Consider the following 26,954-nt stretch of genomic DNA (forward strand, 5'->3'; position numbering starts at 1 on the left):
AGTTAATGGTGTCAATCCACATCATAGTCATTAGGGATCGCACAGTGTCCCCTGTAAATATATATGCTGGAGTCTTGACCATGTTTGCTATAACGACAAGCAATCCCAGAATATCAGTGTCTTATAACACACTATTTCTCTTTTTTTTTTTTTTTTTTTTTTTTTTTTTTTTTTTTTTTTTACTCCAAGGCACACAAACTAAAGGATTAAAAGCTTTCTGGGACATGATCTTATAATACTTGTAAGAGAGAGACTGAGTAGAGACACCCACTATGTTTTAGAGTCTCTGTTTAGAACTGGAACTTTTACAAAACTACACAAAGCTGCATGGAAAAGTCTCAAAGACTTCAGGTGGGGGTGTATGCACTGCTTACTTAGAGGCACTGCAAAGGCTTAGACATGTCATTCTATCATACAGACACATTAGAATTACTAGAAATCTCAATTCATCTAGTTGGTCATGAGGATATATTCCCTTTAGATACACAAAATATACTCAACACCCCCCCCCAAATAATTGCAGGCACTTTGGGCAAAGCCCTAAAATTCATGCCCTACATTATGGCCAAATCTGGCTTCTATTACTCCAAACAAGCAGAATACATTATCTGTCTCCCCAAAACCAGTGTAATTGCAGAGGAGAAACATGATCAAAACTCCCACTCTAAGTGGAAAGGAATAGAAGGCACATATAGATATGTCCTGTCCCTCATATATAACAATTTTGTAGCATCATTTGGAAAATGCTATGAAGTCCTCGCACTTTGTAAATAAAGAGTATGTTTTGATCAAATACCGATTTTACTTGTGGGGCATAGTGACTCCAATTCACTGGATCCCCACGCCTGGTTCTGTCCCTGTGAGATCCTGCCTTTTTCATTTCCTTCTTGTCTACATCTAAAGAGGATAACGGAGAAAACGCCACGTTACAGTGAGAAACTTTGTCAGCTAACGTGGGGGCCTGTGGAAAGTTAGCAACAAAGGTGATTATATGTATCAGTCACCCATAGCTATCATCTCTTTTAGTCCAGGCTGGGGTGTGTATGTATGTGTTTGATTACTTATAGCATCATAGCAAATTTTGAAATTGAGATATGTGAGTCCTCCACATAAAAACAAAAACAAAAACAAAACTTGTTTGAGCATTGTTTTTAGTTCAGCAAGCTTGCCAAATTCATTTTTCATTTAAAATTTTTTATTTATAGATTTATTTTTTAAACATATACAATAAATCTATCTGCAATGACCACTGAATATGATTTTTTTTGCTGGTCTTTTAGTGTGTGTCCTTTTCAGATTAAAGGCATTATATTTTATTACTAATTTGTTAAGGGATCTAATTTTCTAAAGAATAGACATTGAATATTATTAAACATTTTATTATATCTATTGAGATCAAATATAAATTGTGTCCTTTAATACTTTAATATAAGAATTATATAGAGGCACCTGGGTGGCTCAGTCAGTTAAGCATCCGACTCTTGATTTGGGCTCAGGTCATGATTTCATGGTTTGAGAGTCCCAGCCCTGCTTCAGCCTCTGCACTGACAGCACACAGCCTGCTTGGGATTCTCTCTCTCTTCCTCTCTCTTTGCCCCTCCCCCACTCATGCACAAGCACAAGCGCTCTCTCAAAATAAAGAAACATCAAAAGAATTATATTGACTAATTTTAAAATATTAACACAAACATCCATTCCTACACCACCACACTTTGGTTTTGATCGAGAAACACTGCTTAGGGGTGGCCTGGGTGGCTCAGTAGGTTAAGTGTCCGACTTCAGCTCAAGTCATGATCTCACAGTTCGTGAGTTCAAGCCCCACATTGGGCTCTTTGCTGACACCTCAGAGCCTGGAGACTGCTTTGGATTCTGTCTCCCTCCCTCTCTGCCCCTCCCCCACTCACAATCTCTCTCTCTCTATGTCTCTCAAAAAATAAATAAACATTAGAAACACTTCATACATTGGTAGTTTTTAGTTTAATATTTTGTTTAAAATTGCAGCATTTCTGTTTAGAAGTGAGATGGGGCTATCCTTTGCCTTTTCTTGCGATGCCCTTGTCATGTTTGGTATAAAATATTATACTGATCTCATGCAAACAGTGGAACTGATCCTCTTTCTTCTAACCCATGGCAAATTTGGCAGAAGATCAATCTTCCTTCCCCCCCTAATATTAGTAAATACAAATGGGCAGAGCACGTACTTTCAAGATATGAGATTGTTTATGCTTAAAAATATAATTTTTGTCTTTGAGAATTAATCGTCTGAAATCTGGCCTAAATGTTTTCTCAAATTTTGTGTTTAGCAAGCAAGAAAAAATAGGACAACATCAATGACCATTTAACTGACTGAAATTGACCACAGTAGTAGTGACATTTAGCCACACTGTGAAAGAAGTAGGTATTAACTGGTCATGGAGGGGGTGTGGGAGAAGCAGAAAGCAGCTTCACAAACACCCCCAGCCTCCCACCCTGGGCCATGAGAACCCAGGCAGGGCTGAAGAGCAAAGGTCTCTCTGGGAGAACAGAGACAGTAGGGGCTGGATCATGCAGGGGTTGTAGGTCGTGTTAAGAACTTGGGACTTTACCCCAACATCATTGGAGGGTCTGCACACACTTGCAGAGGAAGCTTCTGGAAGCATAGCCAAACCTGCCACTCCTCTCTATAAGCACTTCTGATATTTATCCCCTCAAAACAAATTCCAGATTTCTTTTTCCAAGTTTATTTTATGTATTTTTGAGAGAGAGAGAAAATGAGAGGGGGGAGGGGCAGAGAGAGAGGGGGGAGGGGCAGAGAGAGAGGGGGACAGAATCCTAAGCAGGTTCTGTGCTGTCAGCGCAGAGCCCGATGTGGGGTTCCATCCCTCAGAGCGTGAGATCAGGACCTGAGCCAAAACCAAGAGTTGGATTCTTAATCTGCTGAGCCACCCAGGGGCCCCAATTCCAAGTTTCTTAACCATGTGGTCAAGTTCCTTTATGATCAGGGACTCACATGCACTTTCAGACGTTTCTCCCAGTCCTTTTCTGTGTGTCTCTTACCTAAGCCAACGTACACGTCCTGTGCTGCAAACAGCTACCCCACAGCGTCCTTTCCCATCACCTGTTTTCACTATTTCCTCTGCCTACAGCGTCCTGCATCTTTCTCTGCCTTTTCTGCCTCTGGCAGAGACCTATCCATAGACTATGACCTAATTCTAAGGAGTTCTAAGACTCCAAGGAATCTTCCCAAACCCTCCGCAAACATCCGAGGTCTCTTTAGGGCTCGGAACCTGCCTACATCTCACCTCTCCGGGTGTGCATACCACGCTCCGCCTTGTGCTGTAGTTATGTGGATATTTTTCTTCTCTCCTCTACTTGATGAAAAAAAGAAAGAAGGGAAGGAAAAATAAGGCAACACTAATGACCATTAAACAGGCTGAAACTGACTGAGCTACTAATTATTCAGGATCATACGTCTTGTTTCTAACAGTGTTCATAACAAGTCATTGCCAGGTGACAGCTGTGCAGCGGCATGTGTGACAACTAGCTCATTTTAAAAGGAGCATATGGTCTGGCTCAGCTTAGCCTGTGTGGGAAGAAGCTATATGTCTGCCAGTGGAGTGGCTGAGATCAAGCTGGACCTCCTAGTACATTGAATACATTGGTGCTCACGGACGACTTTAAGGGGGTGTAAATACCTGTTTCTCATCTATGTGCACTCATCGTAGAGAAGCACTTCTAACTTGATTGCTAGAAGTCTACATGGGATGCTATTACCACAGCAAGCTGTATCTGGGAATAATAAATAACTGCCATGGCAACGTCATCCTCATACAATGGCTGCAATGAGATTGACAGTAGGAAGCGTGGGAAAGACTGCCAAACATTTTCTGGCATTACAACATATATATAAATATTGAGAGAGGCGATGGTTTTCCAAAGCCAACTTACTTTTTCTTATTGAGAGGACCTCATGGTTATTGGAGGCATATAGCACTCAGGCATGTGTGAACATCTGCGTCTTTTTCTGTTACTTAGAGTACTAATATTAGGAGATATGCGCACCTGGACACATTTATTGCTAAGGAGTTTCCAAATCCTGCATTTTCTTGCTTAATAGTTGGGGAAACTAACATACTGCTTGCAATTTCCATAAATGATGAGCAAATTCCTTTGTGAACTGAACCCACATGGAAAAATTATAAAGACAAGCAAGCACGTTAAAAACCATGAAGGACATCAACGTATCTTACCAGTGAACCTGCTTGCAGACCGGAATCCCAGGATCGAATCATGTTCAGACACCTCTGCCAAAACACAGATCGGCACCCTTGCCATTTCTGTTGATTTCACAATATTTTAAAATTGAAAATACGCTGCCCCAACTTGGTAGAGAAGTCTGCTTGTGAAAAACCCTGTTTGTTTATTGCGGCAAAAATGAGAAAGGAAGATCGGGAATAAGTATTTTTAAAAAGTAATTTACTCTTACCTGGTTTCAACAAGTTGTTGGATATAATAATTTAGTTGCTGTTTATTTTATAATTCTGTATCTATTCAACATATTAATTTTACACTTACATGTGCTAGGTACTGTTCTTGTTGTTGTTTTTTTTTTAAATAAAACGTTCACACACATAAACACACAACAACCTTGATAATCCTTTGTTGAAGAATTATATGGAATACAAGAATAAAGCTAACATATCCGCTACAAGTATCATAGTCATGGCTATGGTATGTATGGTTTCTACCTTCTACAGAAACTGATGTGCTACAGCATAAAAATCTACATTTATATCTATGTTTATCATCTATTTGTTAACCACATGAATCACCTTCCAAGAGAATACACAACCTCAACACAGCATACCAAATTTTATATGCCAAGAAAATATTTCCTTTCAATAAACATCCTAAAGAAGTATCTTGAAGAAAAGCACTCTGAAATGAAAGGATTTATGAATAATAATTAGTAACTTACTTGAATATTATGAGAAGGCAGTCTATTCATTTATACGAATTTACATCAAAGAGAGACAATAAATGAATTTGAATATTCAATTGAGAAAAATGTTATAGTAGACAAAGTAATTTTAGTTATGCAATGTGTGACATTATTAAGCATATTCAGGCAGTAAGTCTTTGAACCCAGATAGAAAAGTATTGTTTCTCCTCTGAATGAACATGTCAAACATGTCTTTGTAATTTTATGAAGAGTATTAAAATTAACAAAGTCATAAAAAGAACATCTTTAGGGTCGCCTGGGTGGCTCGGTCGGTTAAACATCGGACTTCGGCTCAGGTCATGATCTCACCGTTTGTGAGTTTGAGCCCTGCATGGGCTCTCTGCTGTCGGCACAGAGCCCGCTTCAAATCCTCTGTCTCCCCCTTTCTCTCTCAAAAATAAATAAACCTTAAAAATTTTTTAGAAAGAACTTTTATAGTTGAAATTCTTAAGCTTCCTCTCTTCCAGGAATAGAATTATATGAATCATCATGTGTATTAAAGTAAAAAGCGTCGACTTCCATGAAGAAGGTTTGACAGCTGATTTGAGAGGCCACCACCTATATGTTTCCACTGAGACAAATACATCTTATATAAAACAACTTCAAAGATATTGAAATCTGTAGTAGCCTAGCAACAATAAAATAGAGTGTAGTATTTACAGAAGAAAATAATTTTTTTTCTGTGCAATTCTCTGGTAATGGCAGATATAGGGCAAAGGAAATTAGGTGTCATATAATGATCTTTTGAAGAAATGTTAAAACAGGTTGGATTTATTATAACATAAAATGTGAGTTGTGAGACTATAGTGAATCGAGTTGCTTTAATTACATCTCATTATTGTCATCTTTTTTTATTTAAAAATTTTCAATTATTAGGAATTTACATCATTACCAATAGTTGTGGCAGTGGACACGATTTAGTCATTTTAATCCAACTGACTGCTTAAATTACCCTCATTGGAGTTGCATAACATTTACGTACCTAGACATCGTTCACCATCCTAAGTTACTACAGTCTTGAGCAAACATAACTATGCTAAGTGTAATCTAAATTTATTACAGAATAAGTTAAATATTGATGGATGAAGACTAACTAAAATATGAGAATATGTTATGTTACAACACATGTTAAAAAATATGGTCTTTTTATATGTTACACATAAAAGAATGTGAGAATTGGATGGAAGCATAAATATCAGTTCACCAAACATCCTTGGGTCAGAGACCAGCGATGCAACCTATGTAGGCGGTAAATCAGTTGTTCAGGAAATTAAAATACCCTACACTGAATAAAACTTTGAAGTCTAGTGGTTTATTACACTTTGTTTCTATCACCGGTCTTTACCTTATACAGAATAGAATATTTATCATCAGCATGAATATAGAAATACTATCCAAGTGGGGCGCCTGGGTGGCTCCATCAGTTAAGCATCCGGCTTGGGCTCAAGTCATGATCTTGTGCTCCGTGAGGTCGAGTCCCGCAAACCTGGAGCCTCCTTCAGATTCTGTGTCTCCCTCTCTCTCTGCCCCTCCCCCGCTCACGCTCTCTCTCTCACAAAAATAAATAAACATTAACACAGTGTTTTTTATAATAATGAAAATCAATCAATACCGTGGAGCTATTTCTGGAGAGTGTATTGTAAGCCCTGGCAACGCGAAAGGGGTCATTGGCGAAACGACATTGGTGTTCTGGTCTCAAGGCTGTGGAAGGCGACAGCACCGTGAGCTCCAGGGACCCATGACCTCCCAGGAGCCAGGTAGGGAACAGATACACCGGGTTGCCTGGCAGTCGTTAAAACAGCACACCTTCCCTGCGTGCTTCCACGTAAACGCCAGATGCGTATTGGTCTGTCTGGGGGCTCCTTGTGGTCTCCTCCCGGGCTCTAACATCCTTTGATGTTTGTGCCTGGTGCACGTGAAATAAAGACCAAGTGCACTTGGCCGCGGCTGCTTTGCCGGTGTCGGAGGCGGCCCTGCACGTCCGCCCAGTCGAAGAAGTGCCTGAGGACCTTGTCTTCAGTGCACGGCTGCAAAGTACTACACAAGGTACACAATTCAGCTCCTCTCACACGAGGTTACGAGTACAGGTTCTTACACACAAACCAAGGGTATACATTTCAAAAAAATCTGTTCAGAAACAGACGCATCAACTGCGATTAACGTAAGGATGTCATTCTTTGTTTAATGTAATAATTCGCTATGACGTAATGAGACTTCTCAAGTGAATTTTGTTATAATCACTACTATCCACTCGATAGAACACACTGCTAAGAAGAATTTACAGACAAAATTATAATACGATTTAGTTCAACTGCTGCTGTCATCAATGAGAGTATCTGATGTCAGACTCCCTGTATATGCTTAAATAGCTATAAAACTGCAAACAAAATATGAAGGAATCTATTTCAGGTATTAGGTAAATAGCCATTAGAGAGTTACATCCCCCAGAGAAGAGAAATTTGCAAACACCAAACAAACTCTGGCTTTTTGCCTGGGGATAATGTCACATTGCAAAGGCAGAGATTAGCATGCAGCGTCCAAAGCGGTTCGACCTGGGGGCAGAACCAATTTTGTGGCCTGTGACCTGTGCAACTGTACTGGCCTCACCCCCAAAAAGGCCCCACTTTTGCCTTAATCCTCTGCTTGTGTCATCTTGAAATTCTTAATACGTTTGTCTTTGAATTTGTGTTTTGTAACTGAAGTCCCATGGGACAATATACCAAGCATGTGAGCATATGTTCTTGCTGTCTCGGTCACATACAGTGTGTGACACCTGACGGACACACAGTTCTGGCTGGCTCGTGGTACGTGGGGTTCAGTGACGAGGCAAGTACAAAATGAGCATATCAGATCTATGACTAAGATGACCCAAGAAGTTGTGTTTTCTGTTCCAATAAAAGCTACCTCAGGGGTGCCTGGGTGGCTCAGGTTGTTGAGCATCTGACTTTGGCTCTGGTCATGATCTCGCAGTTCTCAGGTTCAAGCCCCACATGGGGCTCTGCACTGACAGCTCAGAGCCTGGAGCCTGCTTCCGATTCTGTCTCCCTCTCTCTCTGCCCCTCCCCCACTCACGCTCTGTCTCTCTCTCAAAAATAAATAAAACACCTAAAAATAAATAAATAAAACCTACTTCAAACACGAAAGCCAGGAATGTTCTATCATATCTTTTCTTTTCCATGTTATTTCCATGTATTTACCAAACCCTTACGGTAAAAATTGATGACACAGAAAAACCAGTCAAACCATACTTTCCTTTCAGTCGTTTCTAATGAATCAGCAAGCCAAAGGAGATCAAGTGAAGTTAAAAGTAATCTTTGGATTTGGCAATAGGGATATTGTGGATGAAGGAGACAGTGACGTCAGAACAATGCGGTATGCTGGATGGGTCCCCCATACTTGTCAGTGGGCCTTTAAATCTGCATTCTGTCTGTGATAGGACTGTCATTACTGACATCTCTTCAATAGGACCCTTCCATCCAGACAAATGAAATAAAAGCAGCTGATGGAGATTAATTGTGACATGTTCAGATAGGTGACTGATGAGAGAGAGACATAGATGATACATAGAAAATAAAGAAAGCAGCAAAAGAGATGGCAGATAGAAGAATGGAGATACATCTCCAAGTAGACTGCTCCCAGAAAAATAATTGCAATCATAATGAGAATCCCCAAAAACCGTTGGTTAAACTGGAAATGCTGGAAAAGACATTTATGTTTCACGCTTTATAATGTCCATAATACTATACGGCGGGGATCCGAGGAATGATCGTATGTGTGAAGGTGAGAGATTATGCATTCTATATGAAAATATGTGTATCGTTGGGGCACCTGGGTGGCTCAGTCGTTTAAGCGTCCAACTTCAGCTTAGGTCATGATCTCGCAGTTGGTGAGTTCGAGTCCTGTGTTGGGCTCTGTGCTAACAGCTCAGAGCCTGGATCCTGCTTCAGATTCTGCGTCTCCCTCTCTCTCTGCCCCTCCTCTGCTCACACTCTGTCTCTCTCACGGTCTCAAAAATAAATTAAAAAAAAAGGATTCTATTAAAAAAAAAAAGAAAATATATGTATCATAATCTTGATCAAAAATCAGAAAAATAGCTAAAATAAATTAACTGATTTTGCAAAATCCTAAACTATAGCAACTCAAAGAAACTTTTAAAAATTTATAGTTCAGGGGCACCTGGGTGGCTCAGTACGTTAAGCACCTGACTTCAGCTCAGGTCATGATCTCACAGTTCGTGAGTTCAAGCCCCACGTCAGGCTCTATATTGACAGCTTGGACCCTGAAGCCTGCTTGGGACTCTGTGTCTCCCTCCTTCTCTCTCTGCCCCTCCCCTACTTGCTCTCTCTCTCTCTCTTTATCAAAATAAACATTTTTAAAAAAAAAAATAAAATAAAAAAGTATAGTTCAGATAGAATTTTTTTTCCTTTTTGAGTGCTAAATATGAGTTTAATCTTTACAGTTAGAGAATGAAAGCTGAGACAGTAAATGTACTGGTAAAATGATTAAAATTTAGTTTAGTGGAGTCACATTTTTAAGGAATTACCAGTACTATAATTTAAAAGAATGAGAATGATTGCAAGTGTTGCTTTTTTGTGCATATGTACATGTATATTCCCCTGTATACCAAGAGAATGAACATTGATATTTATAAGTGAAAATAAAGGTGAAAGACATATAAAATGTTCTTATGTATGCTTTTATTTTCTAGGCATTATATATAAAATGGACTTTTTATCTGAGCTCTATGAAAGCAAAGTATTTTTAGTTTGGCATAGTCAATATTTTTTGTTGAAAACAATAAGTTTATCAACTAACTCCATTTTTTAAAAGCGAAGTTCAATGATCTAAGCCCAATGACTACCACTTAGTCTCTTAAAAAATGGTGTGACTTGAATTGAAATGTGTTTTATTTGTTAAATTGTTTTCATATTCACACACTAGGAACGAGGTTTTAAAGACTTTTGCTGATATACCTTCTTGTCTTATGACTGCTTTTCCTGTTGTTATATTCACTTATAACTTCAATTAAGATGCCAGAAATTTATCTAGCCTATAGGCTCTAAGAGGTGTGATAAAAATGAGATTTTTGTTTTACCCAACCATTTTAACAGAAGTATTTGTAATTACATTCTATTAAATGTAGATATTATTGTATTGTTAGTAATATGCTATTATTATTGTTATTATTTCTGCTTTAGTCCAAAGACAGGATTCCCAAAGCAAGTAAAAACATTTTAATGTTGAAATTATGTATAACTAGTTAATTATCTGTAGCTGTCAGAGAACAAATATTCACAGGGGAAAGACTATGAGAACAATACATTAAAAACACAAAAACATAAAGTAAAACAATGTGATAAAATGTTGAGAAAATAAGTATGGGAGTATACCTATTAAATAATTTATAATTCATTATTATTGGCCAATATGGGGAAAATATACATTACACTCTATTTGAACTTTATCAATTTTTTAAAAAGTGTTGAGAATTCTGGGCACCTGGGTGGCTCAAACAGTTAAATGCCCAACTCTTGGTTTTGGCTCGGGTCATGATCTCAGGGCTCACGGGTTCAAGCCCTGTGTTGAGCTCTGTGCTGATGGTGCAGGGCCTGCTTAGGATGCTTTCTCTCTGTCTCCCTAAATAATTAAATAAACTCAAAAAAGCTTTTAAAATGCTAAGAATTCTATTTCTACTTAACATGAAAGAACAATGTCAAATGTTTGGTTCAGTAGTGTAAACTGTTATCTAATTCTTGACTTCTTAGTGTTTATGAGAGGCATGCCATCACGTACTGTGGTATGCTACTTTAAAAAGCAATGAAGGGGCCCCTGGGTGGCTCAGTCGGTTAAGCGTCCGACTTCAGCTCAGGTCATGATCTCGCAGTCTGTGAGTTAGAGCCCTGCGTCGGGCTCTGGGCTGATGGCTCAGAGCCTGGAGCCTGTTTCGGATTCTGTGTCTCCCTTTCTCTCTGCCCCTCCCCTGTTCATGCTCTGTCTCTCTCTGTCCCAAAAATAAATAAACGTTAAAAAAATAAAAAATAAAAAAATAAAATAAAAAGCAATGAAATGGAAGTCCACAGAAAGATGTCTTAGAGTCAAGTTCATAGAGATGTCTTATTTCAAGATCTGGTACAGTCACTTGTTAGCTATATGACTTTAGCCACTAATAACATTTCTGAACATTAGTTCCATGTCCTATAAATGGTGATTATAGATTTTTTTTTGCTACCAAGTAAGAAAATATTACTTCAGAAGTCTAACATGTATAAAGTGCCATATTAAGAAAAGTAAGTAGTTCTGGGCCACAAATGTGGATATTGGTAAAGATCATAATCTTTAGATAGAAGTTATCTAAGTGAGATTTCCAGACCCATCACTTCACTTTGTAAGTAAACTTGGATAAATTACACAACCTCTTTAAAATCTCATTTCTCCTTTTTGGAACTGGGTGAAATAAATAACAAATAGTTTAATTTTTCATGTTTTATTTAATATTATAAGCAAACATATACTTATATAATTTTGGGACTGATGTCCCAATAAAAATGCTAAAAAAATTTAAGCAAAATTTTACCGTGCCATGAATGACACGGTATAAGTGGTGTTTGAAAGATTGATTCAAAAATGGCAATAGTAATGATTTAAGATTGAGCAATAAATATAGGAATCTGTAAATCCTTACAATATTCTGGAATTAAGCTTTAGATTTCAAACAGATGGTGGTAGGGAGAATGAGTGGGTGTAAGCAACATGATAGAGAAAAAATTAGCATAAAATAACTGACATAATCAAAATTTAGAAAGAGGCACAGATAATTTTTTAGAAAATTACATATTTTTCAGCAATGCAGAAGACAAAATGGAAGCATTCTTAAGAAAAATGGGTCTTGCAATGGGGAAGGGAATTTTTTCTTTTTAAAGAAATCATAACTTCAGTTTTAGATTTGGGGATTAGGTTACCACAGGTGAAAATGCCCACCAGAAAATTAGAAGAATAGCTATGGAGTTTGGGGTTGTAAAAACACAAGGGTACCAATGTGCTCCGAGCCAATGAATAGGGTCTGGAGATGGGACACAATTTCCTAATAATACAGCCTAAAGAGAACAGCCTAAAGACTAAACTTTGAGGAGTCCCTACTTTTCGTGACCAAGAAAAGTGGAATCAGGTGGAAAGCATGTCCGGAGAAGTTAGCCTTTCAAGAGGACTGGGAATTTATCAAAAGCCACAAGGCAATCAAGTAAAGTGACAAGTTACAGTGTTTAGAGATAAACATTAGGAAGTCATTGATCAATCTTCACAGTTTGATGTCAACCATAAAGAGATCAAGGACTGATTTGAAGAATTCAAACTTTGGTTTTAAGTGATTTCACCTGCTTTTAAAATCCCATAGCAATAATTAATAACATTTATAAAAGCAGCTTAAAGAAAAACCTAACCAGATATAGTACAGAAATAAAATGTGGGAAACAAGACTAAGGGTATCACCTGTTAGCCTTCAAATTTGCATGGAATCAGGGGCAGTGGGGCTTTCCAACACCTGTGGGAAGGAAAGATGAAAAGTTCCTCAACATAAGGTGAGGAGTAGGAACGAGGACAGCATCAGCTGAAAACCTGAGAATGTTGCCAGAGCAATGGGTTATAAAATGCAACATACTTAGTAATGTCACGAATGACATTTCCACTTGCTCAACCATATGGGACCTGGCGACTACAAAAGTTAACACCTGGTTCTACACTGGTTATTCTAGGAAGTCAGGTGAAGACTACCTTACAGTTGCTGAACAGAGACAGGCTGGAGATGAGCAAGAGACAGAAAAATAAAGATGATTCCAAATAAAACTGGAAGGCTGAAAGCTAAGTTTAATAAATACCTGAGATGCAGCATTACTTACAATAGCCAAGGTATGGAAACAACCTGCGTGCCTGTTAATGGGTGAATGGATAAAGAAGACGTGGTGTATATATACGATGGAATATTATTCACCTGTGAGGAAGAAGGAAGGCCTACGATCTGCAACAAAATGGATGGACTTACAAGGCATGATGCTGAGTGAGATCAGCCAGACAGAGAAAGTCAAATACTGCAAGGTGATCACTTCTATGTAGAATCTGAAAAAAAAAATCAAAATCTAGAAACAGAGACTAGAAAAGTGCTATACAACGAGAAAGTTTTGAGGATCTAATGTAGAACATGGTGACTATAGTGAATAACACCGTTATTGTATAATTGAAATCTACTAAGAAAGAACTCAAATATTCTCACCAAAACAACTCTCCCTCCAAAAAAACCTGATAAAATCAACAAATAAAAAAAATTATATCACATAAAATAAAAATGGAAGGATGATATTCAAATTATACTAAAGAATAAGAAACTTAAGATGCTTACCAAGAGAAAGGAATGACCACGGAATAGTTACTAAATTGAAACAAAAACTCTCAAGAGCTGACATCAACTCTACACTTGAAAGAGTTAGTTAATGGGAACAAAGTACTGTGGAATTGACCCAAAACATAGGCAGAGAAATATAAAAAAATTAAAGTACATAAAATGTCAGTTGTAGGATAAAGAAACAGACATTACAAGACCACGTTATTGCTAAAAGAAGCTTGATGGTGAGAATATATAAGAAATCTAGGGGAGAGCATATAAAGAGATAAAGCTGGAACATTTTTCACAATTGAAGATGTGATAGCTCATGCTAAAAAATGTAAACAAATGTTCTAAAAAGAATCAATAAAAAAACTTCACCTCAAAAATACCATAGAAAAAATAGCAAAATATCAGTGATAAAGATAAAAGCTTTAGTGTCCTGAAAAAGAAAAAGAGAACATATTACCTATAAAAGAACAAAAAAGCAGAAGGGCAGATTTCTTGTGATCACAATGGAAATCTGAAAAGAGCAAAAAAGTGTAAAAATGCTGAGAAAAAATAACTTCACATGTTTAATTCTACCCACAGAAATCCTAACCATTAATTCATAAGTATGATGATTCACCCAGATTTAATTCATGCTTCTTTGCTCACTATATTTCAAATGAAAATTTTACTTTATGGGAGAACCAAAAAGGCAGGTCCTTCAAGTAGGTAAGAGAAGTAATTGTAAACCTCCTTTATTTGGACAAACTCAACTTTATATCAGATTAAAAAAATAGTTCCATTAAATTTCAAGACAGGAGAGTTCATGGTCAAAAGCATTAAACATACAAGGAAACATAGCAGTAGTAAAATGGTAGCAAAACAAGATCTACAAATATTTTATTTTTTATTTACATTTTTTTGAGACAGAGAGCACATGAGCACAAGCAAGGGAGGGGCAGAGAAAGAGGGAGAGAGAGAATCTCAAGCAGGTTCCATGCCTAGGATAGAGCCTGCTTTGGGGCTCGAACTCACCACAGAGAGATCAGGACCTAAGCTGAAATCAACTCGGATGCTTGACCACCTGAGCCACCCAGATGCCCCTGATCTATACATATTTTAGATACCAGCATATTCAGACAGAGATGATAAAGTACAGTAAAACCTTCATTTGTGAACATAATTTGTTCCAGAAACATGCCTGCAATCCAAAGCACTTGTATATCAAAGCGAATTTCAAGAACGACTGTCTCAGTTGTGATCATGTGATGTTTGGCATCACATACTACTCATATTGCAAGATATCGCTCATTTATCAAGTTAAAATTTATCAGGAATGTTTGCTCGTCTTGTGGAACACTCCGAGAAGAGCACAAGTTACTCCCAGTCCAAGGTTTTACTGTTTAAATATTTGATATGTTCACGGATGTAACATAGAGTAACAAACTATAAAGAGCAAGAAAACTGTTAAGAGATAAACCGAGTCACGTTAAAAATTTCAAAATAATTTGTTTGTGTATGCATCAATTTGAACCAGGCCATAACAAACTGAACGTGGTTAGGAACCCCACGCACGGAAGCTAAGGGAGAGGCTTCGATAGAGAAGATGCAGAAATAAAGCAAGGAAACGATTTGATTGGCTGAGTCGCTCCACTTAAGTGCTTGCCTTATTTGAAAGAGCCTAGTGGGCTCTTCCTGATAGGTGGTGCTACCATTTCATTTCTTCAGATTTGAGCTCATTGGCTCTGGCTTATGTAGGCTACCAAAGCGTTGCAGTCTAATGGCCTCCCTGCCTGAGACTTTAACAGAACATAAAGAAGGAAGAGTGGATTAGAGAAGAAAGAAATTAAGCTGGTAGACAGGAAACATATAAATTGAAAATGAGAATTTAATGAATCATTTAATGCCAGGTTAGCTATAAACAGCTGAAAAGAATTTTAAAAATTGGAAGATTTTCTAGAAGAGATCATAGAGAATGATTTCATAAATCATCTCGTAGATACAAAGAGAAAATATGAAAGAGGATAAGGGACTCAGAAGAAAGCATGAAAATGTCTCGTGAACATTTAGTTGTATTTCCAGGAGAGAAGGGGAAGGGATTGGTATTAGGTATAATTTGGAGAGAAAATGGAAAAGACCATTCCAAATTGACGAAATATATTACAGCATAGGCTTGAAATGCTCAATAAAAAATAATATATATATAAGAAATTCTAGTAAAATGATATATGAGTATTTTTTAAGTGGTAAAATCAGCAGAGAGAGAAGAAGAAAGAGGGAGACTTCAAAAGAGTGAAAATTTTACAGGCAATTAGCTTAGTTCTCAAAAAAAAAAAAAGAATGCTATAAGAGTATACTTCATTCCTTCTGCAACAAATATTTATTATTATATACAATGAAAACTAAAGATGGTAAGAACTGAAAGTGAATGAAAGAAAGAAAGAGTCAAACAAATATAGAAGCTAAAAATATAGTATGTCACAATATTTCTGCTTACTTCAGTGATGGGAGTAACAGTGAATGAACTTACCTACTCACTTAAAAGAACTAAAAACTAGAACAAAAAAATGAAATAGTTTGCAATAAATTAACATCAGACAAAGACAGCAACAGCCATGGCTGTCCCAGTCAACTACCCAGAGAGATTTTGTAGCTGTGGCGTAAAAGGAAGATCCAAGGCGCCTTCCTTGGTGGCCCAGACTGTTGAGCAACCAACTTTGACTCAGGTCATGATCTTAAGGTTCATGAGTTTGAGCCCCACATCAGGAGCCCGCTTCTGATCCCGTCTCCCGTTCTCTCTGCCCCTCCCCCGTTCATGCACGCACACTCCCTCTCAAAAATAAATGTACCTTAAAAAAAAAATAAAATAAAAGGAAAATCCAGGTAAAGCCTCAAAGGGCCAGGATTGAAAAGAAAGAGCTGGGACAGGTCAGCATAGTGAAAATATGCTGGGAAAACTAATGACACAAGAGAGCTCCAGATCAGAGCTCCAGAGACTTTCACATGAGTGCCACCCAGCACTCCCCCTACGTGAGCCTCAAAACCCAGAGATTAGAGGAGACTTAGGATAATTCCTGTTGGCACATGCCAGAGAAGAAAATCTCAGAATACCTGGGGCATCAGACAGAATACTCACAAGAGTAATATCCATCAGCGAGGCAAAAGTAACCCTAAGCTAAATGCTGCTCATTATAACAAAAATGAAAAGCAGTCCCAAGAGGATCATAATCCTTCCAAGTGACATAACTGTGATCGTCACAAAGATCCAGAATATTTATAGAAATACAAAATAGTTTGGGTATCCAAAAAACCTAAATGACAAGAGTTAGTAGAAGAAAAAAAATTCTGGGCAAAGAAAAGCAGGAGGAAAATATAGACTAAAAAACAAACAAACAAACAAACAAACAAAAATCAGTCAAATGAAACTGTCCCAGAAATGAGAAGAGTACTATATAAAATAGTTATTTAAATACAGTCTACAGGGGCACCCGGGTGGCTTAGTCGGTTCAGTGACCGACTTCAGCTCAGGTCATGAGCTTACAGTTTGTGAGTTCAAGCCCTGCGATGGGCTCTGTGCTGACAGCTCAGAGCCTGGAGCCTGCTTCTGATTCCGTGTTTCCCTCTCTCTCTGCCCCTCCCCGGCTCATGCTCCTCTCTGTCTGTCTCTCTCTGTCTCAGAAATAAATAAACATAAAAAAAATTTTTTTTAAATACAGTCTACATGTTAAGAAGGTAGAGAAATAATTGAACATGTAGGGTTAGAGACATAAAAGATTAGAAAAATCAAACGTGTATTAATGAACACCACAATGTCTTATATAAAAATTACACTGGACAAGGTTAATGGAAAATTAGATATTTTAGAACAATAGATTAGTTAACTTAAAGACATCACAGCAGAACTTTCTAAAGTGAAGCTTAAAGACAAAATAGTTTTTAAAAATTTGAACAGGACATCACTGAGAAGTGAGACAACTCAAGCAGCCTAAGATATATGTGTAGTATCTGAAGAAGGGGAAATAAAGGGCCGAAAGATCATTTGAAATAACAATGGTTAGGAATTTCCAAATTTTTGAACGTGTAAACATAGATCCAAGAAACTCACATGTACCAGACACATTCAGAAAATTATAGGTCACATCATAATAAATGTGCTTAAATTCCTCAATAGAGAGACTCTCTTAAAAGCAGCCTGAACAAAAAATAAAGATCATGTACAAGAAATAATTATATCAACGACCATACGTTTCTTTTCTGAAACAGTGGAAGCCAGAGAACAGTTTAGCAAGGTCTTTAAAGGACTGAAAGAATAAAACTGACAACCTGGGATTCTATTCCCAGAGAGAACCGTCTTTCAAAGACAAAGAAGAAAGACATTCCAACACAAGAAAGCTGATTCATCACTAGCAGAACGGCATTATAAGAAATACCAGAGGAAGTCCTACAGGTAGAAGAAAACACTCCCAGATGGGAGTGGAGATCCACACAAAGGCGTGAATAGCAGCGGGAATGGTGATTACATGGATGACTATAGATTTTTTTTTAATTATCAGTAAATCCCTTTACAAGATAGTTGCCTGTTCAAAGCAAAAATAGTAACCCTCCATGGAGAGGTTTACCGCCTTTAAGGAAGCTCTTCACTTGTGAGAAATGTATGACGCCAGTGGCACCAAGGCCAAGAGAGGAGTGGAAGTGAACTACCATAGTGGGAAGGGCTATTCTAACGTGACACGGTCCCTCACGTGAAGGCAGATGGTGCTAGGTTAACAGTGTGCATTCCAGGCCCGAACGATCGAAGATATTTAGAAAATGGTACTGTTAACATATGATCACAAAAGACTCCCAATTAATCCAAAAAGAGGGCAAAATGGGGCAAAGAGAACCAGTGCTTTGTTCTGTCTCGTTGACACAGAGTGCGGTCGGAGGCTCACCTCTCCCGGGGGCCCCGCTGACAGGAGCGAGGAAGCGGATGCAGTAGGGGGGCCAAAGTGGACCACCCTAGCCTATGTTGATCTGCGAAGCGGAAACGCTGCGGTCTGGAGAGGCGAAGTCCGACTTGAATCCTCACAAATGTGTCAGGATCCTCAACCCATTCTCAGACCTGAACCCATTCACAAACCCAGAGCTCCTCAAGAGAGAGAAGGCAGGACTTAGAGCCAGAACCCCGTGCACTGCCAGAAATGATTATTGTACATCAGATGTCAGGAAACTTGTTCTCCGCAGGCCAAGGTGGTGAATCACTCAAGACTGCAATTGTGGAGCAGGCAACCAGCTATAGACTGTGCAAATGAATGAGCATGGCTGCATTGAAATAAAACTTTATTTACCAAAAAAAAAAAAAAAAAAAAAAAAAAAATCGCTGGGCCGGATTTGGCCTGTGAGCCAATCCATGCTGTAAATCATGCTACTGATTTTCACCCAAGGGACCTGAAGCCATTTACCATGGTAACTATGCACTGAGGAAGAGGAAATAACCACACTTCTATTTATTTAAAAAAAAAATTTTTTTTAATGTTTATTTTTGAGAGAGAAAGAGAAAGAGCATGAGCAGGGCAGGGGCAGAGGGAGAGAGCGAGAGCGAGAGACTAAATCCAAAGCAGGTTCCAGGTTTTGAGCTGTCAGCACAGAGCCGGACATAGGGCTCAAACCGATGAACCGCAAGATCATGACCTGAGCCAAAGTCGATGCTTAACCGACTGAGCCACCCAGGCGCCCTGATAACCACACTTTTCATTATTACAGGACACTGACTCTGAGCTGTCACTAATTCCTTGAGATCCAAAATGACGCGGATCCAATAATTAGCGACTCCCAGAGGACAGATGATTAATGAAATTTTGTCCCTGTTAGATATATATCCTTGGAGCCCCCAAGAGTTTTGTCCCCAGTTCTGAAACGGTCACATTTAGTAACTCGTAGAACCTCAGCCTGGTTCCCTGACAGGTGGAGCAAAGGCTATTGTTGTAGTAGGTGCTGAGTGCAAGCCACCTTCTAACCGGAACGGAAACCAGAAATCATATGGAATTTCAGAGAATTGTTAACCACCAATTCCCAGAAAGATGCAAGTGTAGTGATTTATGCCACATAACTGTTCAACTTCTGGCCTCAGATAATGACAATGGATTCACAGAAACTTGCACAAGTGTTTTCTGTATATAATTCCTATCCCAGATACGGTTTTGCAGCTCAAGCAAACCAACATATACCATGGCACACGCGTACCATATTAAACCGACAGGTTTACCCTGTATCTCTTAGTAGTAGGCTGTTGCCGTCCTGTCTCGGGTATCACCCCCTTTCCAGCCCTCCACCATGATCTCTAGTCTTTCTACTCTGTCCCCCTGGACATCACCCCAATCCACTGCATAGATGCTATCATGGCGATACGAGTAGTAACCGCCATATACGCTGTGGTGAAACAGGTGTGCCGGTGATGCGGAGAAATCCCACCAAAATTCACGGGCATGCCACCTCTATGAGATTTTAAAGCACAGTGCTCTGAGATGTGTCAAGTTGTATTTTGCAAGGAGAAGGACAGTTGGCGCATCTGCCCCCTCTTTTCATTAAGGAAAAGGCGCAGCCCTCAGTGAGACACTTTGGGTTTTCGAAACAACACGTACCTCATTTGAGAATGTTATTCCAATCAATTTAGCCCCAAACGCTGTGTGTTTGCACCTCGGTCCGGAAGACTCTGTAAAGGTCCCGACTGCTGTTCATGTTGCTTTGTAACCTGGGGTGTTTGAAGCATCTACGGGCAGATGGGATGCAGCGAGGAATCGTTTATAGACTTTAGGGGTGAATCACAATGCAGACCTTTACAACTTTGGAGCGTAGCTACACCAATGACTATAGATCATTATTTTTCTTTTAAAAAGAAGGTTGGACTGTAACCACGGCACCTAGAACAGGGCCTGAAGCATAGTATGCACGCAATCCAAATTTGCTGAAGGGAAGCATAAACTAGAGTGAAAATGGGTTTTGTTTCTACAATTAAATTGGGTTAATAAATCGTTCAGCTATAAATTTAATTCAACTATTTGCTAAACTACATGAAATATGGAGTTTATGTTTGCAAGGTCTTTACTTAGTGCCTTTTATAGATTTTCCATAATACAATTTCCAAGCTCGAGGCAGTGTGCGGTCGTCTTCAAGCACATATTGTTTCTAACGCACATTTCATGTCAAAAGGCACCGGGTGATGTCTAATTCCATCTCTTTCCAAATAATTTCCCCAAATTATTCTAACATGCTACCAGGCACATATGTGGCTTCAGCAAAGATAACATCAGCAACTAGAATCGACTCTTGTTTCCATCGTTGTTGATGCTCAACCCACAGTATGGCATTTATCAAAAATACAAGGTTTAGTTCTCAAAATTCTCAAAAAAGTTCTCAAGTTCTCAACCTTCAGATGATAATTTTTGACACATCTGTATTTTCTTTTTATTTCATCACCCTTTTCCCTTAGTCTTTACCTGTCTCGGGATCTTTATATAATTAGTCACAAGGAACAATTGTTATCGCTCATGTATTGATGATGGATTATATGCTAGTTCTTTATAGATCTTCTGATTACAAATTCCCATAAAATACACTAGATTTCAATAGCCTTTCAAGATGAGTTTGTGTTATTGAAGTTTGTGTGTTGGAACTTAAAGGGAAACCAAGAAAGTACTAAAGTGATGTCAGTGTTCATTGTCCTGGGTCATTTCCCTGTTCGTTTCCCTGTTCTCTAGCTACCCCTATCTTACATATACTTCAATGCCTGATCAAGAAACTTTTTTTTTTCATGTTTTACATGGTGATTTAAGTCAGTTAAGATGTTTTCCTTTTTGTGACTCTTTTTTTAAAAATGTCATTATTTTGAACTGAAACTATAATAGAAGTGTGGAGAACAGTGGAAAGGACAAGAATTAGAAAGTGAAATTGGCTTTCATTCTTGCTGTCCTCATGATAGCACACAGCCTCTCTCATTAGTGTCACATACAGTGTTGACATTTATAATCCCTTATACACCAATTTCTATAAATAGGAGGCAAATATCATGCTTACTTTTACAAGTTTTATCTTTCTGTGGGGCACCTGGCTGGCTCAGTCAGTATAGCATGCAACTCTTGATCTCGGGATTCTAAGTTTGAGCCCCATGTTGGGTGTAGAGATTACTTTTGAAAAAAATTTCATTTAAATCCAAGTTACTTAACATATAGTGTAACAATGGTTTCAGGAGTAGAGTGTAGTGATTCATCAGTTATGCCTTAATGCCCCTTGCCCATTTAGCCCATTCCCCCACCCCAAACCCTCCAGCAAACCTCAGTTTGTTCTCTGTATTTAAGAGTCTCTTATGGTTTGCCTCCTCCTCTGTTTTTATCTAATTTTTTCTTCCCTTCCCTTATGTTCATCTGTTTTGTTTCTTTGTTTTTTCAATATATGAAATTTATTGTCAAATTGGTTTCCATACAACACCCAGTGCTCATCCCAAAAGGTGCCCTCCTCAATACCCATCACCCACCCCCCCCCTCCCTCCCACCCTCCTTCAACCCTCAGTTTGTTCTCAGTTCTTAAGAGTCTCTTATGCTTTGGCTCTCTCCCACTGTAACCTCTTTTTTTTTCCTTCCCCTCCCCCATGGGTTTCTGTTAAGTTTCTCAGAGAAAGACAGATACCATATGTTTTCACTCTTATGTGGATCCTGTTTTGTTTCTTAAGTTCCATGTATGTGTGAAGTCATATATTTATCTTTCTCTGACTTATTTTACTTAGCATGATATACTTTAGTTCCATCTATGTTGATATTACTTAAAAACAAAATCTTAAAAAATAAAATAAAAAGTTTTATCTTTCTATTATATAAATTTTCAGTATCTAACACACAGCTGAATTCCATATATCCTAGGCACCAAGTTCCCATTCATTGCTTTTATTTTAAGCTCTTTGGAAAAAACAGAAGGAATGATATCCTGTGGTAATGGTGAAATGAGAATTTTCACATGCTGTTCCAATGAGGAGAAAAAAAATCACTACAGCTGAATTTAAAATACAGTTATGCCTTATTATAACTTAGTTCTCTATGTCATGGATTCAGGGATGTTGATCTCTCAGAATTATATCCAGTTTAAGTTGCGTCTTATGATAGGTTATGAATGTTGCCTTCTAACATCAGCATTCTGATGGTGCTCCCCAGCATTAGCACGTATCCTAGCGGGTGCGTTATATGCAAATTTAAATCAGAATTGCTGCTAGAAAAGAGACAAAAGAGAGAACCTTCAGAATAGTAAGTTTCTACTGCACATTAAAATATGAAATTCTCCCATAATTCTTCAATTAATGGTATCTATCAAAACCTAAGTGATAGACTACCTGCCAGTGACAAGGAATAAATCATCTAGTGAAAGGATTTGCTAAGCATCTGAAAAGAGTTAATACAAAGAGTAAAATTAGTTTCTCACTATTTAGTTAACAGTTGTAAAAGCCACAGTTGTTGAGTGATTTGTTCCATGCACATACATATATATTTAAGTGCCATGTACATTTCAAGCTCTGGAGATGAAAAATCTGACTAATTTTTGCTTTCATGGAGTTCACAGTCTAGTTCGTGGCACAGAATGGAAAACAAATAATAGAGACTGCATAGTGGTATAAACAAGGCACCTATAAGGAGTAGTGGTAGAAAAGTTGGCCATTCTTGCCTGAAGATAAAAAGAGATAGGAACTACTTAACATACTGTATCCAAAGGGAAGCATAATATAATCATATTTGGTGCAAGAATTTGGAATTATATTTATGTTTGGTAACTTCTAACCTTACTGTGAATGCTTCTCACCATGTAATTTTCCCGAAACAAAAGAAATTTCCAAATAATTAAAAACACTGTCATTTATATTTTATGAATAGATAAAATATTTATAACTAAAAACACTTTCTGGCCTTACTAAATGAATATTAAACAAATAAAACACGCTTGACAAAGTGCAAGTTCTTTTTTAGACTGAAAGATAAGATTTGAGCAATGGAAACAAAGTGAGTATCTTAATACTCTAGAACAAGTGCATCTCAGTAAAATAGCATATTCTACTAAACTCACACAGGATATTCTCTAGAATGTTCCAGAAGAGCTATTCCTATTCTTTCACTCTGATACGGTTAAGACTGCAACCTTGGATTTCAATCTGAAGACTTTTTAAAAAAAATATATTTATTTATTTTAAGAAAGAGTAAGAGATGGGGGAGGGGCAAAGAGATAGAGAAAGAGAATCCCAAGCAGGCTCTGCACTGTCAGCTCAGAGCCCAATGTGGGACTCAAACTCACAAACCACTAGATCATGACCTGAGCCAAAGGTGGACACCTAACTCACTAATAACCCAGGCACCCTGTCAATCTAAAGACTGTTCTTAAATCCTTTATCTTTTATGGCCAAGGACATGTGTATAGAATTCTTTTCCCCCTCAGCATTTTAAATATCTCATCCTAGTACCTAATGGCTTTTTCTACGGTTTTAGGATTTGACTGTTCATCTTATTGAGAATCTCTTGTATGGGACAAGTCACCTGCTCTTTGTCTTTTGACATTTTCATTATATGTCTATCTATAGTTCTTGAGTTTATGCTACTCGGAGTTTGTTCAACTTCTTTGATGTATACGTTAATGTTATTTATCAAATTGAGAAACTTTCAGGCATGATTTCTTCAAATACACTTTCTCCCCTTCCTCTCTTCTCTCCTCTTGGGATTATGATTATGCATGTATTAGAATACTTGATGGTGTTCCAAAGTTCTCTCAAGGATTCATTTCCCTGAATTATTTACTTTCTGTTCCTATATTGGCTAATCTTCAAGTTCTGTGATCTTCCTCTTTCAGTTCAAACCTACTGTTGAACCTCTTTTAGTAAATGCTTGACGTGGTAGTAATTGTATTTTTCAATTCCAGAACTAAAATATTATTTTAGTCTCTTTATTAGTATTTTCTATTTGATGATATTTGAGTCATACTTTCTTTCTTTGCACATGGTTTCTTTTGGTCTTTAAATCTTTTTTATAATAGCTGATTTAAATCTTTTTGTAGTAAATCCAACATCTGCACCTCCTACAGAACAAGCTCTATTGACGGGTCTGTTTTCACTTATTTCCTATACTTTGTATCCTTATGACTCTTGTAATTTTTTGTGCTTGAAAACTGAACCATTCAGGTAGCATAATAAGGCACCTTTGGAAATCAGACCACTCTTACCTAATGGTTTATCTTTTTTGTTTTTCCATTTGTCTTGTTTCTTGGTTGTTGTTAATGATATATGCTTACTAAATAACACCGCTGGACTAACTCTTTAAATCATGCACTCCCCGGATTGATAGCCACCGAAATCTCTGTGTAGTTGGGTCAGTGGTCAGCTAATAATTGATCAGAAATTACCGTACATTCTTTGAACCCTTACTCTCCTTCCTTTTGCTAATGGTTCTGTTTTGGTATGGGGTGCTCCTTCAACTCTCAAGCAGTTTGAAATTCTACCTTAACTTTTAACTACTGCTTGCACTGTGCCTCAGGATCAGTCAGAACTGAGAAACAGGATCCTGTCAAGTCTTTCCCAGTCATGCACACAGCCCTACCCTTTGCTAGGCCTTCTAATCTCCAAGAATATGTCCAAACTTTTCACAGCCCCTATGGACACCTCATTCCGCAGATCTATCAAACTTCTCCTTTGTGTTTAGTGTTTTTATTGTCTAATAAATCATTGCCTTCCATAATATCATTACCTTTTTTTCTCGTCTTTTAATCTCCTAGAAACTTTTTTTTCTCTTTCACAGTTATGTTGACAATCAACCTGGAGCTGATTTTTATGCATGGAGTAATGTATGGCAATAAAAATTATTCCAAGGAAATGTATCTGCTCCAACTGCTGTGCAGTTATATATGACTTGTTATATGCTTCCCTTAGTCCAAAACTATATTCATACCCATAGGACACTTTTAAAGTATGGCTTTGTAATAAGATTTTTGTATTTAGTATAGTTATCCAAATTTGCGCTTTTTTCTCCAAACTTCTGAACTATTTTTGTTGTCTACATTACTTAAAAATCAGGTGATTATTTTCTTCAAAAGAATGTACTATGATTTGATAGGGATTGAATTTATCTTAAAATTAATTTTTGGAATATTGAAAGTTTAGAATATTGGAATTTCCAATCCATGAACTTGGAAAATCTCCTTATTTACATAGATTTCTTTATGTCAATAACATTTTGCAATTTGAAATGGAGATTTTGCACAGTTGTACGGACTGGCTTGTGTCCTCCCAAAATTCATATGTTGAAGCTCTAAATGACCATATTGGAGACAGGATTGAAGTCAGAAAAGCAGTGACATAAATCTTCATCTCCAGTCTATGATATTTTCTGAAATACAGATTCATGTAATCCAAACTGCTTGTCCTGATGTCAATATTCCTAAATGATCTATTCATGAGTACCTGTCATTCCACGCTACCCTTTGCCACTACCCTGAAGAGTAACTCAACTTTCTAGGTTCCTGGAACTAGGTTCCAGTGTTCCTGGAACACTGCTAATTATAAACCATAAGGGTAATTATGGCTGTGATAAGGTGACAGAGACCTGAGAAAAACTGATGATGTAATCCATGTGAACAGCATTATAGGTAAAAGAAACAGTCAATGCAAGGCCCTGAGGTTAGGATGGGTTTGACTTATTTAAAGAACAGCAGTAAACCAGAGTGTCTAGAGCAGAGAGAACAATGGAGAAATAATGAGCTATAACTAAAGGTTTGTTTATTACCAACAAGTAAATGGGAAGACTTTGGAGAGTTCATGTGCAGAGAAGATGCCATGAACTGAATTGTGCCCTCCTTTCCTGACCCCCACTTCCATAAATTCATATGTGGAAGCCCAACCCTCATCTTTTGGTATTTTGAGATGGGGCCTGTGGGAGGTAATTAGAATCAGATGAGGTCACGAGAGTGAGATCCTTACGATGGAATTAATGGATTTATAAGAAGGAAGAAAGATTACACTGTCTCTGCCATGTGAGGGCACAACATGAAGGTGGTTGCAAGCCAGGAAGAGTACCTCTCTCCCCAGGTACTGAATAGGCCTAGCACCTTGATCTTGGGCTCTCCAGAACTGTGATAAATAAATGTTCACTTTTAGGCCACCCAGTCTATGATGTATTGTTATAGCATCCCAAGTAGACTAATACAAAAGTTGTATGCTATTATTTCTATCTTAAAAGGAATATTCTGGCTGCTGAGTAGAGAAAAGATAAGACTGGCGGCTTTCAGAACAATCTAAACAAGGAATATTGGTGACTATGGCTACATCACTAGTGAAGAAGGTGATGCGATTCACATCATTTTGATGTGATTTCCTTTGAGATACCTTAGCAATGGATTTAGCAAAAAGTCCATGAGGCGGATAAAGAGTGACATGGGAGATATAAATTGGAAAAATTCCAAAGCTCTCACAAGGGAATATCTTAGATGTTAAGGCTAAGAAAAGCCAGTAGGGAGTATTGATTGGTCACTGAAAGCATTCAGTAGACACCCCCAAAATGTTACACATGAGTCGTAGGAATAAACTATCACTACGATGTAGGCTACTTCATACCAACTTGA

Source organism: Panthera tigris, chromosome F2 (assembly GCF_018350195.1).
Source record: "Panthera tigris isolate Pti1 chromosome F2, P.tigris_Pti1_mat1.1, whole genome shotgun sequence".
Taxonomy (NCBI): domain Eukaryota; kingdom Metazoa; phylum Chordata; class Mammalia; order Carnivora; family Felidae; genus Panthera; species Panthera tigris.